Below are 20,884 nucleotides of genomic sequence, written 5' to 3' on the forward strand. Positions count from 1 at the left end.
TTCTGCAGATCCCAGGCCGATAGCGTCCGATTCCCTTGTCCCACCCGGGGCCACCCTCCTCCAGGGGTGAGTGGTCTGAGATTCCACGGGCCAGATACTCTGCCTCGTAGTTGTTCCCAAAAATACCTCTTGGGAAAAAGACAGTGAACCCTGTGTGCCCCAGAATAGTACGAGTACTGTCTTGTGTCTGGATGTAATTGTCGCCATACATCCACCAAACCAAGGGTGTCTATCAGTCGAGCCAGCTGTGTAGTCGGGGTGGGTCAGCGTGGTCCCCGGAACGGTCCTTAGGAATGGACATTACATTGTTAAAATCACCTCCAATGATATGCAACATACCCGGTGTCTTCAGTAAGATAACAGTCACCCAATGGAGAGTCCTTGCCTGTAGCTTTGGATGGGCATAAACCGACACAATAGTGACCTTCCGTCTCCCCATGTGCCTGTCACTCCCACGTATGTTCCCTGGGGGTCCGTCCACGAATGTGTTACCTTGTAGGGGGGGACTTTTTAATCAGAATGGCTACACCCCGAGAACCAGAGGTGTATCCTGCATGCACTAGGACTGTTTAGGGTCCCCTCGCCAGGAACCCACATTTTGTGCCCCTAAGGTGGGTCTCCTGTAGTAGGACCACGTCTGGGTGAACCCGCTTTATGTATGAGGACACCAACACTCTCTTAATTCTATCCCCCAGGCCGTTCACGTTCCAGGTGAATACAGCGCAGGGGCCAATCTCCAACTCATTCCCGGGGCGCCTATGGTCAATCACTGGACCCATGAGCATGGATGGTTATGTTATGCCCCGCGTGGGGGAAGTAGGTGATTGCGCACGCTGTTGTAAGTGTGTGACTGCTGTGCAATAAAACATAACAAAATAAAACAAAACAAACAATAAGAACTGTTGAAAACCCCCAATCTCAACCCCCCACCCCACCTCCCTCCTCCTCGATGTCGCATCCCCCGCCAGTCGCTCGAGGATGAGCCTTAGGGTGGTGGAGGTCTATCGCCCTCCCAAACCCAACTTACGCCACAAGTTCCAACTCTAATAGCGTTCCCAAAGTTTTATGAGAAGAGGCCTCCCCTAACAGTGGTGGACTAAAGAAAAGAAATCTCTGAATCAAGAAAGAGGAAGACTGGACAGATAAAGAAAAAGAAAAAGGCCAGAAAAATTAGAAGAAAATAGGAAAGAAGGGCTACAGGAATCCCAAGTCTGTAGCTACTCCAGGCCTCTCGCCTGCGGTACAGTGAAGGGCTTCTAACACTCCGTAGGATTCAGCAGGTGGAGCGGCAAGGAAGGGGGGGTGAGTGTCCGACATGCATACTCTGGAGTTTCAGTCTGTTTCCAAGGTGAACCTCGCAAGCCCCTGCTCATGAATGCGAGTCCGGTGGTTCCCCCTGTGAAGACAGAGCGTCCTTTGCTGCGTCTTGCTCCATTGCCACTATATCGGCCACCAATGGGTGCAGAGAGGGTCCCTCGTCCCCCTTCTCTCCGGAGGCAGTGTCTCTGGTTTCAGCCTCTGTGTCTGGGTCAGGATGATCGGAAAGATGCAGAGCACGGGAGCCCGCCGAGAGGTGAGAGTCTAATGAGCTGCCGCTGAGCCTTCGAGGTTTGCCAGTGTCTCTTGGCGCATAGGGGGTTGCCTCCTGAAGTCGGTCTTTGCCAGCTTGTCAGGGTCTCAATGATCTTTTTGGGCCCGGTGACCGCCTGGCATCTCCCGCTAATGAATGATTGCGTTGCGGTGGTATCTCCAGCCGTTCCAGCGTGGGTCATTCCTCCAGTCACTGTCATGCCTCTTCCGGTGTCTGGAAGAAATGAGATCTGCCTAGGAACATCACTTTCAGCTTTGCAGGGAAGAGTAGCATGTATTGGATCTTATGCTCTCGCAGTTTTGCCTTTACCGAGTCAAAGGTGTGTCTCTGTTTCTGCACCTCTCTGCTGTAGTCAGGTAAGTTCATTATGCGTGTATTTTCATGTTAGATCGCCCCGAAAGATATTGTATTTTGGAGTTTTACATGTCCTGGTAGTGAAAAATCCTTACATTTCTTTTTCCCTACTGCAAGGCCTATCTCTCCCGCAGGATAACATTGGAGTTATTGTATTACATTTTGTAAGTGTAATTTCCAAATGGGAAGTCATTGTTTGGAGTCTCTGGAATCACAATTTTAAATCCTAACTTTTGGTGAAAACAGATTTTAAACTGCAATTCTGAAAATGCAACTTTTAGAAACCTGCTGCCGCAACAAATGATGGACAGAATGCTGAATGAATCGAACATTCACCACCACTCAAGAGATCTGGGCTAAATCTATCGTTCTTTTGCTCACTATGTCACTCTTGTTTGGACCCAGCCATATGCAAAACAGTCTTGACCCTGCTCCTCATGGGTCCAGCCTGAACTGCCAAGCCAGGTCCTTCCTGGACCAGGAACAAGTATTCTGGGATGGGTTTCGGAGTAACACCACTCATCAGCCAGGCTAGCTTGAATTCCGTGAGCAAGGGACTCAAGTCTGGGGTGTCGTAGTGACAAAAGAATGATAGATTTAACCCAGATCTTTTGACTGGTGCTGAATGTTTGATTCATTCTGCATTTTGTCCATCATTTGTTGCCACAGCACTTTTCACCCTAAGTGGGATGGGTCTCCCTCTTTTGTCACCCGTCTCTTCAGCCTGGCCAGCAGCTCTGCTTCTTTCTTCTTTTTCGAGATGTTCATAACACCAGGGTGTGGGGGCACAGCACAATTGAGCTGCTGTCAGGGTCGGACTGGCCGTAGCGTGCACCAGGCATTTCCCTGATGGGCCGGAGGGGTGGGGCGGTTTTTTGCCAGTGGGGGCCGGTTTTGTCAATGAGGGCCAGTTTTGCAGCAGTGCTACAGTATCGGCTCCCTGTAATAAAAGCGGGAGCAGTGCTCCTTGCTAGCCTACCCAACCCCCGCACCTAGGGCTGGCCGAGCAGCAATCTGCCAGGGCTGGTTGCTGTTCCCAGACTGGCCACGGCTGCTGGGGATTCAGGGCCAATGCACACCCAGAAAGGGTGGTGACAACTATGTTTGAATCATGAGGCACAAAATCAGTAGCAGCTCGTGGAGGGAGGTCGGTGGGGCAGTGAGGCGGGGCGGGGAAATGTAAACACCGGAATATGGATGAACGGAGGTAAGTACACATTTAAATTAATAAAACGAATTCAGCGCGCGCAACGAAATTCGTTTTATTAATTTAAATGTGTACTTACCTCCGTTCATCCATATTCCGGTGTTTACATTTCCCCGCCCCGCCTCACTGCCCACCAACCTTCCTCCACGAGCCGCTACCTCACAAAATGTCCAGTCTCAGAGCAGGAGGTAGCAGTTCAGTGTTGGATATGCAAATGTGTCAGGTCCTACGCAAATGCAGCTCTGCAGGAAACCCGGAAGTGCCAATGTCATGGTAAAAGCAGCAGAGACATTTTAAAGCATGGGCAAAGTGGGCACTGTTCCTTAAATATATTTTAGTACGAGTGAGGTATGGGGGTCAGTACAGAGGTTTTGAACCATGGAATATACAAGAAAATGTTTTGTTTAGATAAAAACTGTAGCTCACATATGAGAAATGTGAAGGGATCACACGGATTATTTTCAATAACATTAGTGAGCAAACTTGATCCTTCCTTTGCTTGGTCAATTCTGTTTCTGAGATAAGCTTCCGTTGGTGATACCTGTTTGTACCTGAAGGAAGTTCACACTAGTTGCTGCCTGTTCTTTTTGTGAAGGTCTTTTTGGGCTGTCCTATGGATTTTAGCTCTACTGTTGTCTCTGCTGTGACGTTTCTGTGGAAGGGTGCACTACTGCTGCCTTAGGTTGTCAAATTCATAATCTTTTTGTGTTCAGCATTCCACCATAGATTAAACGTGTCAGACATGTAGTTACATTGTAAAAATTGTGTGTTAGCTTTGAAGTTTGGCATCCATTATAATTTGCCAAAATCAAGTCTTTGGAGCACTGGCATACAAGTGAAGGCATTCATCTACCCACTGGGTAGATATTTCCGATATTAGTACTGAAAGGATAGCTTTATGGATGTTTAGATGTCCTGTCTGAGGCCTGAGCATGCAATATCTGTGCAGGATAGTTCTCTAACACTTCGAGACCTTAACCCGTCAGGCATTTGGACCCTGACGTAGACCTTGCTGTAAGAAGGCTAAGGGGGAGATATACTAAATCTCTATGCAATGCAGTGCAGCTCCCCGCGAGGCTGCGCTGCATCGCACAATAGGGAGGGAGCAGGAGAGCACAATATTTTCAAAGATAGGGCTCTTTCCTCCCCTTTCCCTTTCTCCGGCGCTGATTACAGCTGCTGTGCGCTCCGTAGCGCTAGGGTGTGTGTGTGTGTAAGTCCAGCATAGGTTTATACTATGCCTAGACACGAGGGAAAGGTTTTCCCACTTTGTATGCGTACTGCAAAGTGCAGCATGCAAACACAGTCGGAAAAGGGAGAAGAATTGAAAACATTTCTCCTTCCTTGTGCCTAGTTTAAAAGGGCGCAGTTTTCTCACGCTAAACCCAATCTACTGTGTTTAGTAAATTGGATTTAGCGTGAGAAACCTTGGGTGGTTGCATGGGAACGCCCGTGCACCACCCTTGGCAAGCCCCCATGGCTCAAAGTAATGCGAAGCAGCACTAAGTACTGCTTCGCACTACTTTTACGTTATTTCCAGTGTTAAACTAGTTTAGCGCAGGAAAGTAAATTAAGAAAAAAGTATTTGTGCTGTTTTGAGTCACAACACAGTGCAAAAACTTAGTAAATCTCCCCCTGAGTCTGAGAGCTATGGAAGCAAGAGTTTCCATCTATTTGATGCTTTAGCTGGTATGTTTAATGTAATCTTATTTACAGGTATTGTGCCTGATGTCTGAGCCAGTAAGATTTCTTTCACATCGGGGGGGGAGGGGGGTAGCTTTTCTGTCAGAGGCCTGTACATTATGTGTAACCTGAGGGAGAGCTTTGCTTTCAGAAGCTTGAACATGTAACCTGAGAGGAGACAAGCTGTTAGAGGACTGGGGGGCATATTAACTAAGAAGTGACGGAGTGCGGTGCTAGCCTTCCTGGCTTAACGCCTCCTCCTCCACTTCTGAAACATAGAGCTGCACCATATTTACAACAATTTGGTGCAGCCCTGCATTTCCCCCTGCGCTGCAGCTAAATTTAGCTGCCTAGCGCCAACGCAGGCAGCTTTGCACCATAGTGCAAGGGTGTCTGCGTTGAGAGGAAGATTGTTTATGTACAGGATGGTCTCTCATCCTTCACATAAACAACAATCAATGGCATTTTGCGGTTTTTATGTGTGCTGCACAACGCAGCACACATGGAAACAGTGATAGGGCCCAATTCTTGTCTAACCAATTATCTACAAGAACCCTCTCAGGTCGCCAGGATCTTTTTACTTGCCAAATAGCGAAGAGGGAGTAAACACAATTATCAGAATATAACTACCGCAATTTTACATCATTAAAGGATAGAGGACTCAGAATTTAGAGTTTTCAAGATTTTATTATGAGCAAGAACATCTGGACATGAAGGCACCTCAATACAAGGCACAAAAGATAAATGGGCACTAACACAAAAGCTAACCTACAAAGGATTCGCATTCGACTAAAAATAAAAAGAATTACAGATTCTAAAAGCATCAAATAAAGAATCGTTATACTGATATCAATTTTCGGAATCATTAGTCAAAACATCTCTGTCCCTACTCTATTCTAAAGTGGCATCCCTACTTAGCATTTCCTCCAAAACCAGAGAATCATGGGAAAGGTGTCAGAAGTGATACTTCCTAAGAAGTCTTCACTTAGTGAGAGCTCGATCTTTGAGGCTCCTTCTAGCTTCCCACCTAAACCTCATCTGCTCAACCCACGGGAGACTGTCCCTAATACAAAACTCCAAAATCGCAGAACACGCACTTCGGCCCACCTCCTCAGCCAGGTCTTCTTCCGGTAAATTTCCATCCAGAGCTGTCCATCTTCCATCGTCCGTTAGCTTGACCTTGGGTCCCAGGCACCTTCCATACTAAGAGTTACACTTGCACATTGCAATGTACTCCCCTGTAGGCTCCTCGCCGTATATCAACTCCTAAAACAAAGACTTATTCTCACTAACGAGCTAAATGTCCTTGCACCTGCAACAGAAACAGGGGAACGAAAAGGAAAGCTCTTCTCATCTTGAAGTTTTACATTTTACTGCAACTCAAGCCTTAACCAAGAAATCCCTGTCAACCTGTAAAATATAGCTAAAATAAGAAATGAACAGGCCTTCTCTTCTACATATGCAGTTAGGCCTTACAAATTTAAACGCATTATGAAACCACATTCTAAGCATTAATTAAACATAATCATCTCGTAAATAAGCAACCTACTTTTTTAATTCTAATGTGGCACACATTTAATCCATGACATTGATTGTAAAACCTAATCATCTACATTATTCTAAATACATTCCCGATAACTTGCAATGTTAAACTTCGCAAAACGTTATTACATGTCTTACACTTCTATGTTAAATGGTTATAGCAAATACATTTCTATGATGCTTCTTAAACATACATCGATTATATGCGGGTGCCGACTAACGGTGAATATGATGCGCCCTTACAAATTTCAGAATCACATGGCGCTCTATCAGTTCCCCCCTTTGATGACAATTGTCATCACACCATCACAACTTCATTCCCTTTGGAGAAAGAACCGACCTAAACAGTGCTTGTTGCCATTCTACTCTGTCGGAACCCCTCCATCCTTTTAATGTTCTGATATTGACTGTCCTGCAGTCTCGCCATTCTTCTCTCATTCGCTCTGAGAGTTCTCTCAACCTTATTTCCCCTGTACCACTTACAGGCTCTAATAAGTCCTCACAAACAGATCACACAAACCACAACAATAACCAGTGGCTTCAGCACAAATCCGAGGAACCCTTTTCCCAAGTTTGCAAACCAACATCCAATACGACCAAATCCTTTACCAATCTTTTCCCACACATTCTCTTCAGTCAACTCCGCAATCTCCCGGTGAATCGTGGTAATGTTGTCTATATATTTCTCCAGATTCTTGTTATTGTCTGGTATATATATACAGCGTTCCTGGACCTTCAACAATTTACAGACTCCGCCCTCTTTTGCCAATAACACGTCTAAAGCCAGACGATTTTGCAAAACCATTGTTCTTATCGATAACATCTCTCCATCAACCAACAGCAATGACCTCGCCGTGTTCATTGACAATTCATCAACCACAGTAGCCAGCTTTCTTATTTTCACATCATTCAAGACCACGCCCAAACCGGGTATCATTGCTCCAAAGATATCACCAATCACTGCTCCTGCACTCGCAGCTCTTCGCACTTTAGAATGATGTCCTGTCTCTAACAAATTTAAATCTTCGGTATGGTAAATCTTCGGAAAAATGATAGCCAAGTAGCATGTACCATACCAATTCACAGGCAATCTCACGTAAGCATTCTTTCCACATAAAAAATACACCGTTGGAATCACTTGCACCGGACCCTGCAAAAAGTTCTTGGCAGAATCTTCCATAGTAAAGGTATGGTCACACGTACTATGTCCCACTGGAACTTTGTCATAATAGGTCTGAGGACGTCCTACGCACAAATTCCCCTTCTGTACTTGATCTAATGCTATAGGTCCATAGCTTCCCTTGGATCTGTGTAATCTCTCCTCCTTAGTCCAATCTACTGGACTCCCTCCTGTGTTTCGTGTCTGGGTTAGTTTTCTATATCTATCCTCAATTTGACCAATGAACTTCTTTTCAGTTTCCGACAATAAACACGTCAAATTATGTCAATGAGCATTAGCCGTATCTAAACTCATAGCCGGTATGAAATAAGTCCGAAGTCTATCTTCTGACTTATAATAATCATACTTATTCAAGTGCTTATATGCCGGAACTTCAGGAAGTACTGCATCATAGTTAGAAAAGAAATACTCGAACTGTTTCCTCTCATAGAACAGGCTAAGCAATAAGCTGCAAGAAATCCCATATGTTAGTGGAAGGTGATGGTATCTAATACCCTCGTCTACAGAAGAAGGCAACTGCATACACACATAGCAATCCTTCGCATCCATCGCGTCAACATACTCATACAACAGCTTCGCATAAGCATTAAGCTTGAAATCACCTCTAGACAGGTCTACATGAAGTCTACGACTCTCTTCAAGTGTCAAAGCTCTTTGAGCTCCCATAGTAACCCCTTTTTGGCTGGAAGTGATAGGTGTAGGTGACCCCTGTACCTCCCCCTCCTGCTCGTGTGACACTATATATGAGGCTACAACTATCGCAACTATAGCAGCTATCACTACCCCTAAAAGTGTACCTATCACTAGTTTAGCCCTACGGTGAGTATTTCCAGCTTCTGCCATCTTCGTATAGTTCTCAGAGTTCAGTTCAACAACAACAGGTAAAAGTCTATTTCTCATTCAAAATTTCTTGTCAACTCAGTTCAGTCACCACTTTGAAGCTGGAAAACCCCTAACAATTGTCAGTTTCTTATTTACACAGTCCAGAAAATGCCCTCTTTCGTTTTCTCCAACGGAAAATCCCTAAATGTATTCTTCTTCCACTTGGGCCTAGGTTATCTTCTTTCAGACTTATATACAACAAAAGTTCACCATCAGTCCAGAACAATATTCGGTCCCAACAGCTCTAGGACCCCCTGCAAGATTTCAATTCAAAGTGTCATCAACTCCTGAGGTGCTGGTATAACAACAAAAGTCGGAAAGGCTAATGTTTCCAAAATCAGTTCACGAACTTTACTCAGAAGTGGTGGACTCGGAATATTGAGGGTCAATATCCCATCGATCTCCAATCCTGGAATTTTCAGCAACACTTCTATCTTCAGATTCGGAGAACTGCTGACCAGAGTCAAGGATCTCAGCCTCCCCGTGCTCGGTATGCCTGGCATCAGTCACAGCGTATGTCCACTCTGGTGAGGCGTACCTTCGACACGGCACTCTTGCGCTCCTCGACTTTCTCAGACCACCTTGAGCTTGCTCTTCATCGCTCTGCTCCAATTCGGACATTTCGGAAACTGGGGCAAGATCTCTTCCCTGTGCCACTCGCAAGTTTACCCGTCTCTGACTCACGGGCCAAACTCTTTCTGCTTCTGTGGCACTTCTGCTCTCCCTTTGAGTACCCTGTGCACCACTTCCTTCTTCAGCAGAATTTGACTCTATTACACCCACAGCAACATTTTCTTCGTCAAATTCGGGACTTCGACTTGCACATCCCCTTTCAGCTTGGTCTAGTGCACCACCAACTGCGTCAGCAACCCTCACAGCTTGACTTGCCCTCTCAGATGGCCCTGCCACCTCAGCTGGATTTTCATTCACGAGAGGGGCTGTATCTTCCAAGGGTGCTGGAACTCTATGGGTATGGGAGGCATGCACCCAGTTCGCAATCCTCCACACTTCACTGCTCTATTCGTAGCCAGAATTATCTGGTACGGCCCACGCCAACGAGCATCCAGGCAACTCTTCCTCATGTGTTTACGCACGAGTACCCAATCCCCTGGGCACAAGTCGTGGCACAGGTCACTTGCGGCTGGAACAGCTGCTGCTTGCAACTGCTGAGACACAGAACGGACTACGTCAGTCAGGCCTTTACAGTAGTTGAGAATCAAATCATCAGTGATGTTATTCAAAGCAGTGGCAGGTATTGCTGGCAAACGCATCGCTCTCCCCATAAGGATCTCATGAGGCGACAATCCAGTCCTCCTATCAGGCACACTACGGAGACTCATGAGAACTAAGGGTAATGCGTCTGGCCATTTCAAAGATGTCGAAGAACACACTTTTGCCATCCGGGCTTTCAAAGTCCCATTAACTTGTTCCACAATCCCAGAAGCCTCTGGTCCATAACTGCAATGCAACCTTTGGTCTACATTCAGGGCAGCACAAAGCAATTTCATGATCTCACTATGAAAATGCGTTCCTCTGTCTGACTCAAAAGAGGTCGGGAAACCGAACCTCGGGATAAGCTCTCTCCTACGTGTTGGGTAAGCCTCCACCCATCTAGAAAAGACACATACTACAACTAATATGTACCTCAACCCATTGCACCTTGGCATCTCAATGAAATCCAACTGCATTCTTTTGAAAGGCCCACCTGACCTCCCAATATGACTCTGCGTCACAGCCGTCCTTTTCCCTACATTCATTTATTGACATGTAACACATCTCTGACACACAGCTTCAGCTACTGCACGAAACTTTGGATTGTACCACGTTTGACGAAACACTCGCACCATCGCATCTCTGCCAAGATGTACAGCACCATGTATCAATCTTGCCATAGGATCCAACAGACATTCCGGTAACACAGCTCTTCCATCATTCGAAATCCATACATCCACATCTCCCTTCTCACATCCAGCTTGCACCCAACAATCCCGTTCTTGATCGGAAACTTCATCCTGCAACCGTTTCAGTTCTTCCCATGTATCAGCCATGGCTAACATCACGTTGAAATCGGTTCTTTCCTGGCTTCCCTCAACATGCCTTTCAGTGAATGTGCATCCCTGTTCTGCACAAAATCAAGCAACTTCATCTGCATAGTTATTACCTAATGACACAAAGTCATTCCCCTTGGAGTGTGCAGAACACTTAACAACTGCGATTTCCTCTGGGCTTTGCAATGCTTCCAACAATTGCGTCACATAGTCCCCATTTCTAATGGGTGAACCAGAAGATTTCATAAACGCTCTCTGTGACCATAGCTGTCCGAAATCATGAATGACACCAAACCCATACTGACTATAGGTATAAATCGTTATAAGAATCTTGTCAGCAGCCAAACAGGCATGGGTCAAAGCAATAAGTTCAGCCACTTGTGCAGAGTATACTCCTTCTAAATAAGCGGCTTCAACCACTCCAGTGAGGGTACATACAGCAAACGCTGCTTTCAGTCGACCAGCACTGTCTCTTAAGCATGAACCGTCCACAAAGAAAATTTCATCCGACTCTGGAAGCGGCTCATCGACAATGTCAGGTCTCGGTTTGGTGCACAATTCAGTCACATCAAGACAATCATGGTCCTCACAGTCTTCATCGTCTACATTAGGAATAGGCAACAGTGTGGCAGGATTTAAAACAGAACACCTCTTCAGCGTCACGTTATCTGCAGCGAGGATGACTTGTTCATAACACGTCACCCTATTATTCGGTAGGTGCTGTGTTTTAGTCCTAGTCATCAACAGTTCAACAGAATGTGGTACATAAACAGTGGATGACCCATGACAATGCTCTCACATCTTTCGATACTGACACCCGTTGCGGCAACGGATTTGAGACATCCGGGCAACGCAGAAGCTACTGGATCTAAAGTAGCTGAAAAGTAGGCAACTGGTCTACGGACTTTTCCATGAGTCTGAGTTAGAACTGCCAATGCACAACCTTCCCTTTCGCAGCAGAATACGGCAAATGCCATGTTGTAATCAGGCATTCCCAAAGCTGGAGCGTAACACAAAGCTTCTCTCAGCCTCAAAAATGACCTTAAACAGTCTTCGTCCCATGGTACCGGATCACTCACATCCTTACGCTTCAGCCGCTGTAAGGGCTTCGCTTCAAAGGAAAAGTTTGGGATCCATTGGCGACAATAACCAACCATTCCCAAGAACATTCTGACTTTTCTCTGAGTTGTGGGAACAGGCATTTTCAGAATTGCCTCAATGCGATCTGGTGACACCTTTCTCTTGCCTTTCTCAATTCTGTGACCCAAATACTGTACTTCACTCAAACAGTACTGCAATTTGTTCGGAGACACCTTATACCCATTCTCCGCCAAATAATTCAACAGAGCAACGGTATCGATCCTGCAAGCGTCTTCAGTTTCTGACGCAACAAGCAGATCATCAATGTACTGCACTAGAACAGAGTTCTGTGGCAACACAAGACCTTCGAGATTTTTCTTCAAGATCTGATTAAAGATAGACGGGCTCTCTGTATACCCCTGTGGGATACGACACCACGTTAACATACGATTTTCCAGCCGAAAAGCAAAAAGAAATTGGCTCTCCTCATGCAGAGGACTCGAGAAAAATGCTTGACATAAGTCAATCACTTTGAACCATTCAGTTTCACATGGGATCTGAAACAGGATCACAGACGGATTTGGTACCACTGAACAACATGGAACGACTATCTCATTTATTTTTCGCAAATCTTGTACAATCCTGAATTTGCCACTCGGCTTCTGCAGTCCCATAATAGTCGAATTGCATGGGCTACCCATGATCTCCCTCAGAATTCCCTGCTTGATCATGGTCTCAATGACAGGTTTAATCCCTGCAATAGTTTCAGGTGACAACTTATACTGGGGCGTCCTCGGGAACTCTACATTTGGCTTAATCTGGATTTTCACTGGGTCTACTCCCTTGACTAATCCGATCACCTCTCCACTGAGGTCCCATACGTCAATTGACACTGAGTCCCTCAGATCAAGTGGAAGTTCCTCCACCGTCAATGCTTGGTACATTTCCACACACACATGCTGATTCGCAACCTTAAAGGTCGCATCGTCATCCCTTGTCTGTACTTCCACTCCCTTCGGGGTACAATAGATAGTGCAGTTAAGCTTGCACAATAGATCTCTACCTAACAGGCAAACTGGACTAGAATCACACACCACAAACTGGTGTTGATCGCTGAAATTCCCTATCTTGACTGGGATTGGCTCCGTCAATGGACTAGTCAGTGGACTAGTCAGTTTCTTATTTGCCACGCCAACGACTTGGATTAATTGTCCCGAAAGGGGTAGGTCTGGGACCACTGCAGATCTTACAGTCGATCGAGTAGCGCCCGTATCAACCAAAAAGGTCATAGGGTGACCGTCAATATCTGCTTCCACAAAGGGTCCCCTCTGATCTACCTCTAAGACAGCTCCAAGTGCACAATGCTCGTCTCCTCTCGAGCATGGTCGTGCCAGCAGGTCTAGATCGTTTTCCTCATTCCCTTCAAACATGGGCATCTGCAAATATGTCCGAGCTCCCTGTTGTATATTCTGTATCTTGGGTGGTTGGGGAACCTGCATCTGCGGAACACCCGTCCCCCCTTTGACCATCTTAGGTCGAGTCACTGTGGGGACCATGTCCACCACAGGAACCTGGACTATCTCTCCTTCTTGCTGTATCTGGTTCAACGGATTCAAAGGCCACTCGCGTCTCCAGTGTCCAATCTGGTGACAAAGATGACATGCTGTAGTCTTTTTCAATGTCGCCACATCCATTCCTGTCTTAGGGTCTATTGACTTTGGCCTTCCCTGACCCTGAGCATTCTGAATTCCTCCTTGATTGTTTCCCTGTTTCCTTCCCAATTTTCCCCATTAGGCTGTCCCTGGGCTGTTTGCATCTGCAAAAGCATCAGTTTATCTTTCAACTTCCTGTGCTTGGATTCTATCTCATCACTACAGTATCTAGCATACCGTAAATTCTCATCTACAGGCTTGTTCTGCCAACAAATCAAATGCTGCTGTATCATGAGACTAACCTCTGGCCTCAATCCCAACACAAACTTAGAAACAAACTGTCCCATGTCCTTCGTATCCAACACATCTAAACCACTTTACTGTTTAAAAGCCTGCAAAAGTCTCTCATAAAACTCATGCACAGTCTCCTTAGGCTCTTGCACTGTCCTATCTATCTTCACCCAATCGATGTCCTGAGGTGTGATTTTCGACTTCAACCAAGTAATCACTTGTTCGAACTTTTTCATCACTATAGACGACGGACCATTCGAAATCGGGTCCCTGTCAGGCTCCGAAGTCGGCCACTCAACAGCAATTTTACATGCCGACCACAAATCACTCGGAACCACAATGTCAAATAAGGTGTTCAAATCAATCCACAATACCTTTGAGATTTTGACAAAGCGATCAACTTGCTTATACTACTCCACAGGTTTCTCTCTAAGACGGGGAAAATCATTTGTGAAAGCAGCCAAATCACCCCTACTCCAAGGTACATGTACATATCCTCCATTCTGCACTTCTCGTAAAGGGTAATTCCCTATCTCCTTCATCCCTCCACCCGGAGGTGGTGTCTCCCCTATTGTTTTCTTAGAGCTTTTCTTCTTGGACCATCTTTCTTCCAACTTGTCAAGCATGATCCATGCACGCATTGCTATGATTAAATCTTTGATATGGGTTCTCAATCCCATGACTCTTTTCTCTTCTAGTTCCTGATCACTGTACTGTAACCTATGACTTCCTTGCAATGATTTAGTTTTAGACAAATCCACATCATACCGCTTGGCCAATTCCGACAATTTCTCATGAGCGGTTCGTGCTTTGCGAGACACATCCTTCGCTACAAAGAGTAATTCATCTTGTTCGTACATTAAGATTCTCTCAAGAGGTAAATTTCCACTTATTATCTCATCCACCTCTGCCTTCAATCTTACAACATCTAGCATTCTCCCTTTCAGGGCTCCCTTCAGTACTTCTCTACAACCTACACCATCCCTTTCATTGTACTCACATTCTCATTCCTGTGACCTACTGTCTTCTGACATACTCATAGGAACAGAACGATTCACTATTGTGCCTCGTTCGCTTTCTGCTGTTAACACACTCTGGTTCTGGTTTCTCACTGGTGGTGTCCACTTTCGCAAATCTGATCTTGACTCGGCCAAAGACCTCGGTCTCACTGGTCTCGGCTCTCCCTGTCCCCTAGAGGAGTCTGCTGTGGCTGGCAATGGCGTACTCCATTCTATAGGCTTCAGAGTCTGCTCCATTCCACTCACTGACCCACTTCCCTCGGACACACTCCTCACTCCTACACCTGAGCTTCCAACCTTCTCTTGATCTGGGTCGTAAACAGAAACAATAGGTCCAATAGTGACCGGTACCTTTAGAGCATCCGGTAGCCTCGCACCTCTCCCAACCTCTGCGCCAGCTACAGACTGATTCCTCGTACCCTCAACTCCTGTCGAGATCTTTCCTTCTACCCTCACATCTGACTGGGTTGGTACTCCCCCAGTCCCTCCCATCTGGGCTGACCTCCCTTCCGGGGCATCTGGTTTGTATGGAGGTGGTCTCTCAGATAATAACCTCTCTAATAGGCTATCATCCGTATCACTGTCATCCTCATCATCCGCTCCCTTTTCCTTTGAATTATCAGTCTTTACTAGTAAGGGATACAACCTGTGTCCTTCTATTGCCTGTACTCTCCATCTTTTCTCTTCTGCATCCCATCTGGCATCCTGGAACGCCTTAATCGACTTTTTCATCCTTTCCTGGTTTCTATCTCTTTTCCTACCATGCGCTGCTCTAATCCATGCATGCAATGTTTCAAATTGTGTTGGCCGTGGCAAAGGTCGTAAAGCCGCCATCACAGACTTCAGCTGGTACACTTCCAACCTGAATGAACCATATCTCGGGAAAGCTAATTCTCCTGCGCCTTGGGTCATCTTATGCCGATTTTCAAGCCAAATTCCAGTATGCAATCCCACGTTTCCTTGCCATGTAATGTGCCGGAGTATCCTCGGGAGGGGCTTCTTCTCCCCCACGAGTAACCACATGTTTGTCACCTCTACACAATTCTCGGAAAACTTTAAGGCTTTTCATAATGACCAAATTCTGAACGCTCACAATTCTCCCGTTTACTTCCTGATATCAATCCACCAATGACAAAGCGACTCACACCAACCGACCTATCGCAGCACGACATCCTCTGACTTCACTTTTCCTCCACTCGCAGCAATTCCCCTCCTTCACAACTCACGTCTCACCCTTGCATTAGTCCCATTCATACGCTGAAATAACCGTTTGTCCCAAACAAGTTCCTTCTCTGACTGTACGTCCACAGTCTCTCGAAGTTGTCGACCTCGGTTGGCAACTGTCCGTCCCCGTCCGGCCAGACAGATCGCCTCTGATAGGTTACAAATACTCAAATTCACATGCAACAACCCACGACCAGTGTCGGTTTGCCATACACTCACACATTCGCTCCCCCTATCTCAGTCCAGGTGATCGATGGCGCCTCACGATCTCCTTCGGGTGGTCAACAAAATCTACCGCGGGTGTCTTCTACACCCAATCGCTTAAGCTACTAGTCGAGCCTAAGACTTTCCCGGGCTGCGCGCGCTCACAGCCTGATCTCACAATCACTCAACATTCACACCAACTCCGCAAGACATCACACAACAAATCAACACCGCAATCTACAACATCTCACCCTATTCAACTCACTCCTCGAACTGCTGCTTTCTGCCGCACTGCAACTCTCCGTCGATGTCCATCAGCCGCCGCCGTCTGCTGCTCACCATCTGATGATTCACCATCACTTAGCGTCTATGGGCCTCCAGGATCACTTATCCTAATCTAAATCTTCCCTCGCTATCGGAAATAACCATCCGTCTCTGGTTCTGGTTTCTCACTGGTGGTGTCCACTTTCGCAAATCTGATCTTGACTCGGCCAAAGACCTCGGTCTCACTGGTCTCGGCTCTCCCTGTCCCCTAGAGGAGTCTGCTGTGGCTGGCAATGGCGTACTCCATTCTATAGGCTTCAGAGTCTGCTCCATTCCACTCACTGACCCACTTCCCTCGGACACACTCCTCACTCCTACACCTGAGCTTCCAACCTTCTCTTGATCTGGGTCGTAAACAGAAACAATAGGTCCAATAGTGACCGGTACCTTTAGAGCATCCGGTAGCCTCGCACCTCTCCCAACCTCTGCGCCAGCTACAGACTGATTCCTCGTACCCTCAACTCCTGTCGAGATCTTTCCTTCTACCCTCACATCTGACTGGGTTGGTACTCCCCCAGTCCCTCCCATCTGGGCTGACCTCCCTTCCGGGGCATCTGGTTTGTATGGAGGTGGTCTCTCAGATAATAACCTCTCTAATAGGCTATCATCCGTATCACTGTCATCCTCATCATCCGCTCCCTTTTCCTTTGAATTATCAGTCTTTACTAGTAAGGGATACAACCTGTGTCCTTCTATTGCCTGTACTCTCCATCTTTTCTCTTCTGCATCCCATCTGGCATCCTGGAACGCCTTAATCGACTTTTTCATCCTTTCCAGGTTTCTATCTCTTTTCCTACCATGCGCTGCTCTAATCCATGCATGCAATGTTTCAAATTGTGTTGGCCGTGGCAAAGGTCGTAAAGCCGCCATCACAGACTTCAGCTGGTACACTTCCAACCTGAATGAACCATATCTCGGGAAAGCTAATTCTCCTGCGCCTTGGGTCATCTTATGCCGATTTTCAAGCCAAATTCCAGTATGCAATCCCACGTTTCCTTGCCATGTAATGTGCCGGAGTATCCTCGGGAGGGGCTTCTTCTCCCCCACGAGTAACCACATGTTTGTCACCTCTACACAATTCTCGGAAAACTTTAAGGCTTTTCATAATGACCAAATTCTGAACGCTCACAATTCTCCCGTTTACTTCCTGATATCAATCCACCAATGACAAAGCGACTCACACCAACCGACCTATCGCAGCACGACATCCTCTGACTTCACTTTTCCTCCACTCGCAGCAATTCCCCTCCTTCACAACTCACGTCTCACCCTTGCATTAGTCCCATTCATACGCTGAAATAACCGTTTGTCCCAAACAAGTTCCTTCTCTGACTGTACGTCCACAGTCTCTCGAAGTTGTCGACCTCGGTTGGCAACTGTCCGTCCCCGTCCGGCCAGACAGATCGCCTCTGATAGGTTACAAATACTCAAATTCACATGCAACAACCCACGACCAGAGTCGGTTTGCCATACACTCACACATTCGCTCCCCCTATCTCAGTCCAGGTGATCGATGGCGCCTCACGATCTCCTTCGGGTGGTCAACAAAATCTACCGCGGGTGTCTTCTACACCCAATCGCTTAAGCTACTAGTCGAGCCTAAGACTTTCCCGGGCTGCGCGCGCTCACAGCCTGATCTCACAATCACTCAACATTCACACCAACTCCGCAAGACATCACACAACAAATCAACACCGCAATCTACAACATCTCACCCTATTCAACTCACTCCTCGAACTGCTGCTTTCTGCCGCACTGCAACTCTCCGTCGATGTCCATCAGCCGCCGCCGTCTGCTGCTCACCATCTGATGATTCACCATCACTTAGCGTCTATGGGCCTCCAGGATCACTTATCCTAATCTAAATCTTCCCTCGCTATCGGAAATAACCATCCGTCTCTGCTACCATCTGATAAGGCCCAATTCTTGTCTAACCAATTATCTACAAGAACCCTCTCAGGTCGCCAGGATCTTTTTACTTGCCAAATAGCGTAGAGGGAGTAAACACAATTATCAGAATATAACTACCACAATTTGACATCATTAAAGGATAGAGGACTCCGAATTTAGAGTTTTCGAGATTTTATTATGAGCAAGAACATCTGGACATAAAGGCACCTCAATACAAGGCACAAAAGATCAATGGGCACTAACACAAAAGCTAACCTATGAAGGATTCGCATTCGACTAAAGATAAAAAGAATTACAGATTCTAAAAGCATCAAATAAAGAATCGTTATACTGATATCAATTTTCGGAATCATTAGTCAAAACATCTCTGTCCCTACTCTATTCTAAAGTGGCATCCCTACTTAGCATTCCCTCCCTAACCAGTGAATCATGTGAAAGGTGTCAAAAGTGACACTTCCTAAGAAGTCTTCACTTAGTGAGAGCTCGATCTTTGAGGCTCCTTCTAGCTTCCCACCTAAACCTCATCTGCTCAACCCACGGGAGACTGTCCTTAATACAAAACTCCAAAATCGCAGAACACGCCCTTCGGCACACATCCTCAGCCAGGTCTTCCTCCGGTAAATTTCCATCCAGAGCTGTCCATCTTCCATCGTCCGTTAGCTTGACCTTGGGTCCCAGGCACCTTCCATACTAAGAGTTACAGTTGCACATTCCAATGCCCTCCCCTGTAGGCTCCTCGCCGTATCTCAACTCCTAAAACAAAGACTTATTCTCACTAACAAGCTAAATGTCCTTGCACCTGCAACAGAAACAGGGGAACGAAAAGGAAAGCTCTTCTCATCTTGAAGTTTTACATTTTACGGCAACTCAAGCCTTAACCAAGAAATCCCTATCAACCTGTAAAATATAGCTAAAATAAGAAATGAACAGGCCTTCTCTTCTACATATGCAGTTAGGCCTTACAAATTTAAACGCATTATGAAACCACATTCTAAGCATTAATTCAACATATTCATCTCGTAAATAAGCAACCTACTTTTTTAATTCTAACGTGGCACACATTTAATCCATTACATTGGTTGTGAAACCTAATCATCTACATTATTCTAAATACATTCCCGATAACTTGCAACGTTAAACTTCGCAAAACGTTATTACATGTCTAACACTTCTATGTTAAATGGTTATAGCAAATACATTTCTATGACGCTTCTTAAACATACATCGATTATATGCGGGTGCCGACTAACGGTGAATATGATGCACCCCTACAAATTTCAGAATCACATGGCGCTCTATCAACAGCAAAACTGAGGATAAATTAAAAATGTATCCTCGTTTCCTCAGGTTAAGACCATGTTTTCCCTCATCTTAATTTTGGCGCTGCCTCCAAATGTACGCCTCCTTTGTAAATAGGGGGCAGCATCAAAATCAATGGGTGTTGCCGTGGAACACCCACCGAAACACCCATTGCCCACCTCTTTCACGCTAAGTGTAACGTGAAAGGTTCCTTATTTACAAGCCAGCTTTAAGCCACGATAAATGGCTTAATGCTGCCTTGTAAATAAGGCAACGCCCCTACCGCCACTACAATGTCCTGAGAAGTGATTATGTGGTGGCGATAGGGGCTTGTAAATATGCCCCGGAATTTCTAAGATCTGTGAAATCAGAGGGACGGATTTGCAATCAGATCTCTGAGTGATAGAATTATTTTCTAAAACTGCAGTCTGTGAAATGTGTAATCTGTGTGTAAGTCCTGTCTAAGGTCCGTACTTGAACAAACTGTGTAATAAGAGCGAAGATCGAGGAAAAGAGCATACCACTGCCAGAAATCCCACGAAATGCATGGAAAAAAGCCATGAACAGACAAGTCCGCAAAACCTCATTTGACCTGAATCTTATATCCCTTCGCTATAGCCCCCACCTAGACCCGCTGAACGGCTCCTACATGGTAGGCAAGGCACAACCCTACCTAAATGAGGCCCTGGCACCACAAGCCAGAACCAAAATCCTCTCCATGAGACTATGCACTCTAGGAATCACCGAATTTAACCCTGCATGGGCTCGCAAGTGGGAAATCACAAGTTGCAGATTGTGCCCCTACACAAGGGAATCCTGGCTTCACCTTTTATGCTGCTGCCCCGCCCTCAGGAACGAAAGCCGTCAACTTCTTCGCCCAGTCTGTATCACCAAGGGCTTTAAAGGCAGCAAACGAACACAAGCAAACCAGGGCCATCAGCGAGGTATAACAAGGGGGATAATGTAGCCTCCCCTCAAATGAGTGAAGAGCCCTGATCCTACTCACCCTCCTACAGGGACCGCACTACATCAACGGCTCCAAATGGAAGGGCCAAGGAGAACGATCTACAGACTGCTGTAGCAGAAAACCTCTAAGGCCTACGCAGCTGTTTAAGAAACTCTGTGCATGGACTCGTGATAAAGACCCGGTGCTGGCAGCCCGAGTGCGTGCAGCGGAGAGGGCATATAAATTATTTGAACAAAAAAACTTTTTAACCGGCATCCTTCATAGTTTTAATGTGATCAATCTTTCATTTACCAGTTTTATGCTTTTTTACTGTAATGATTTTAATTAATTGAACAGTTAATAAATAATAATAAGAGGGAAGCGTAAAGCATTAAGATCTCTGCAACTCGTGGAGTTGTTGTCTGAGCCTGTAAAGCATTTACCACC

Source organism: Triturus cristatus, chromosome 5_2, assembly GCF_964204655.1.
Source record: "Triturus cristatus chromosome 5_2, aTriCri1.1, whole genome shotgun sequence".
Classification (NCBI taxonomy): domain Eukaryota; kingdom Metazoa; phylum Chordata; class Amphibia; order Caudata; family Salamandridae; genus Triturus; species Triturus cristatus.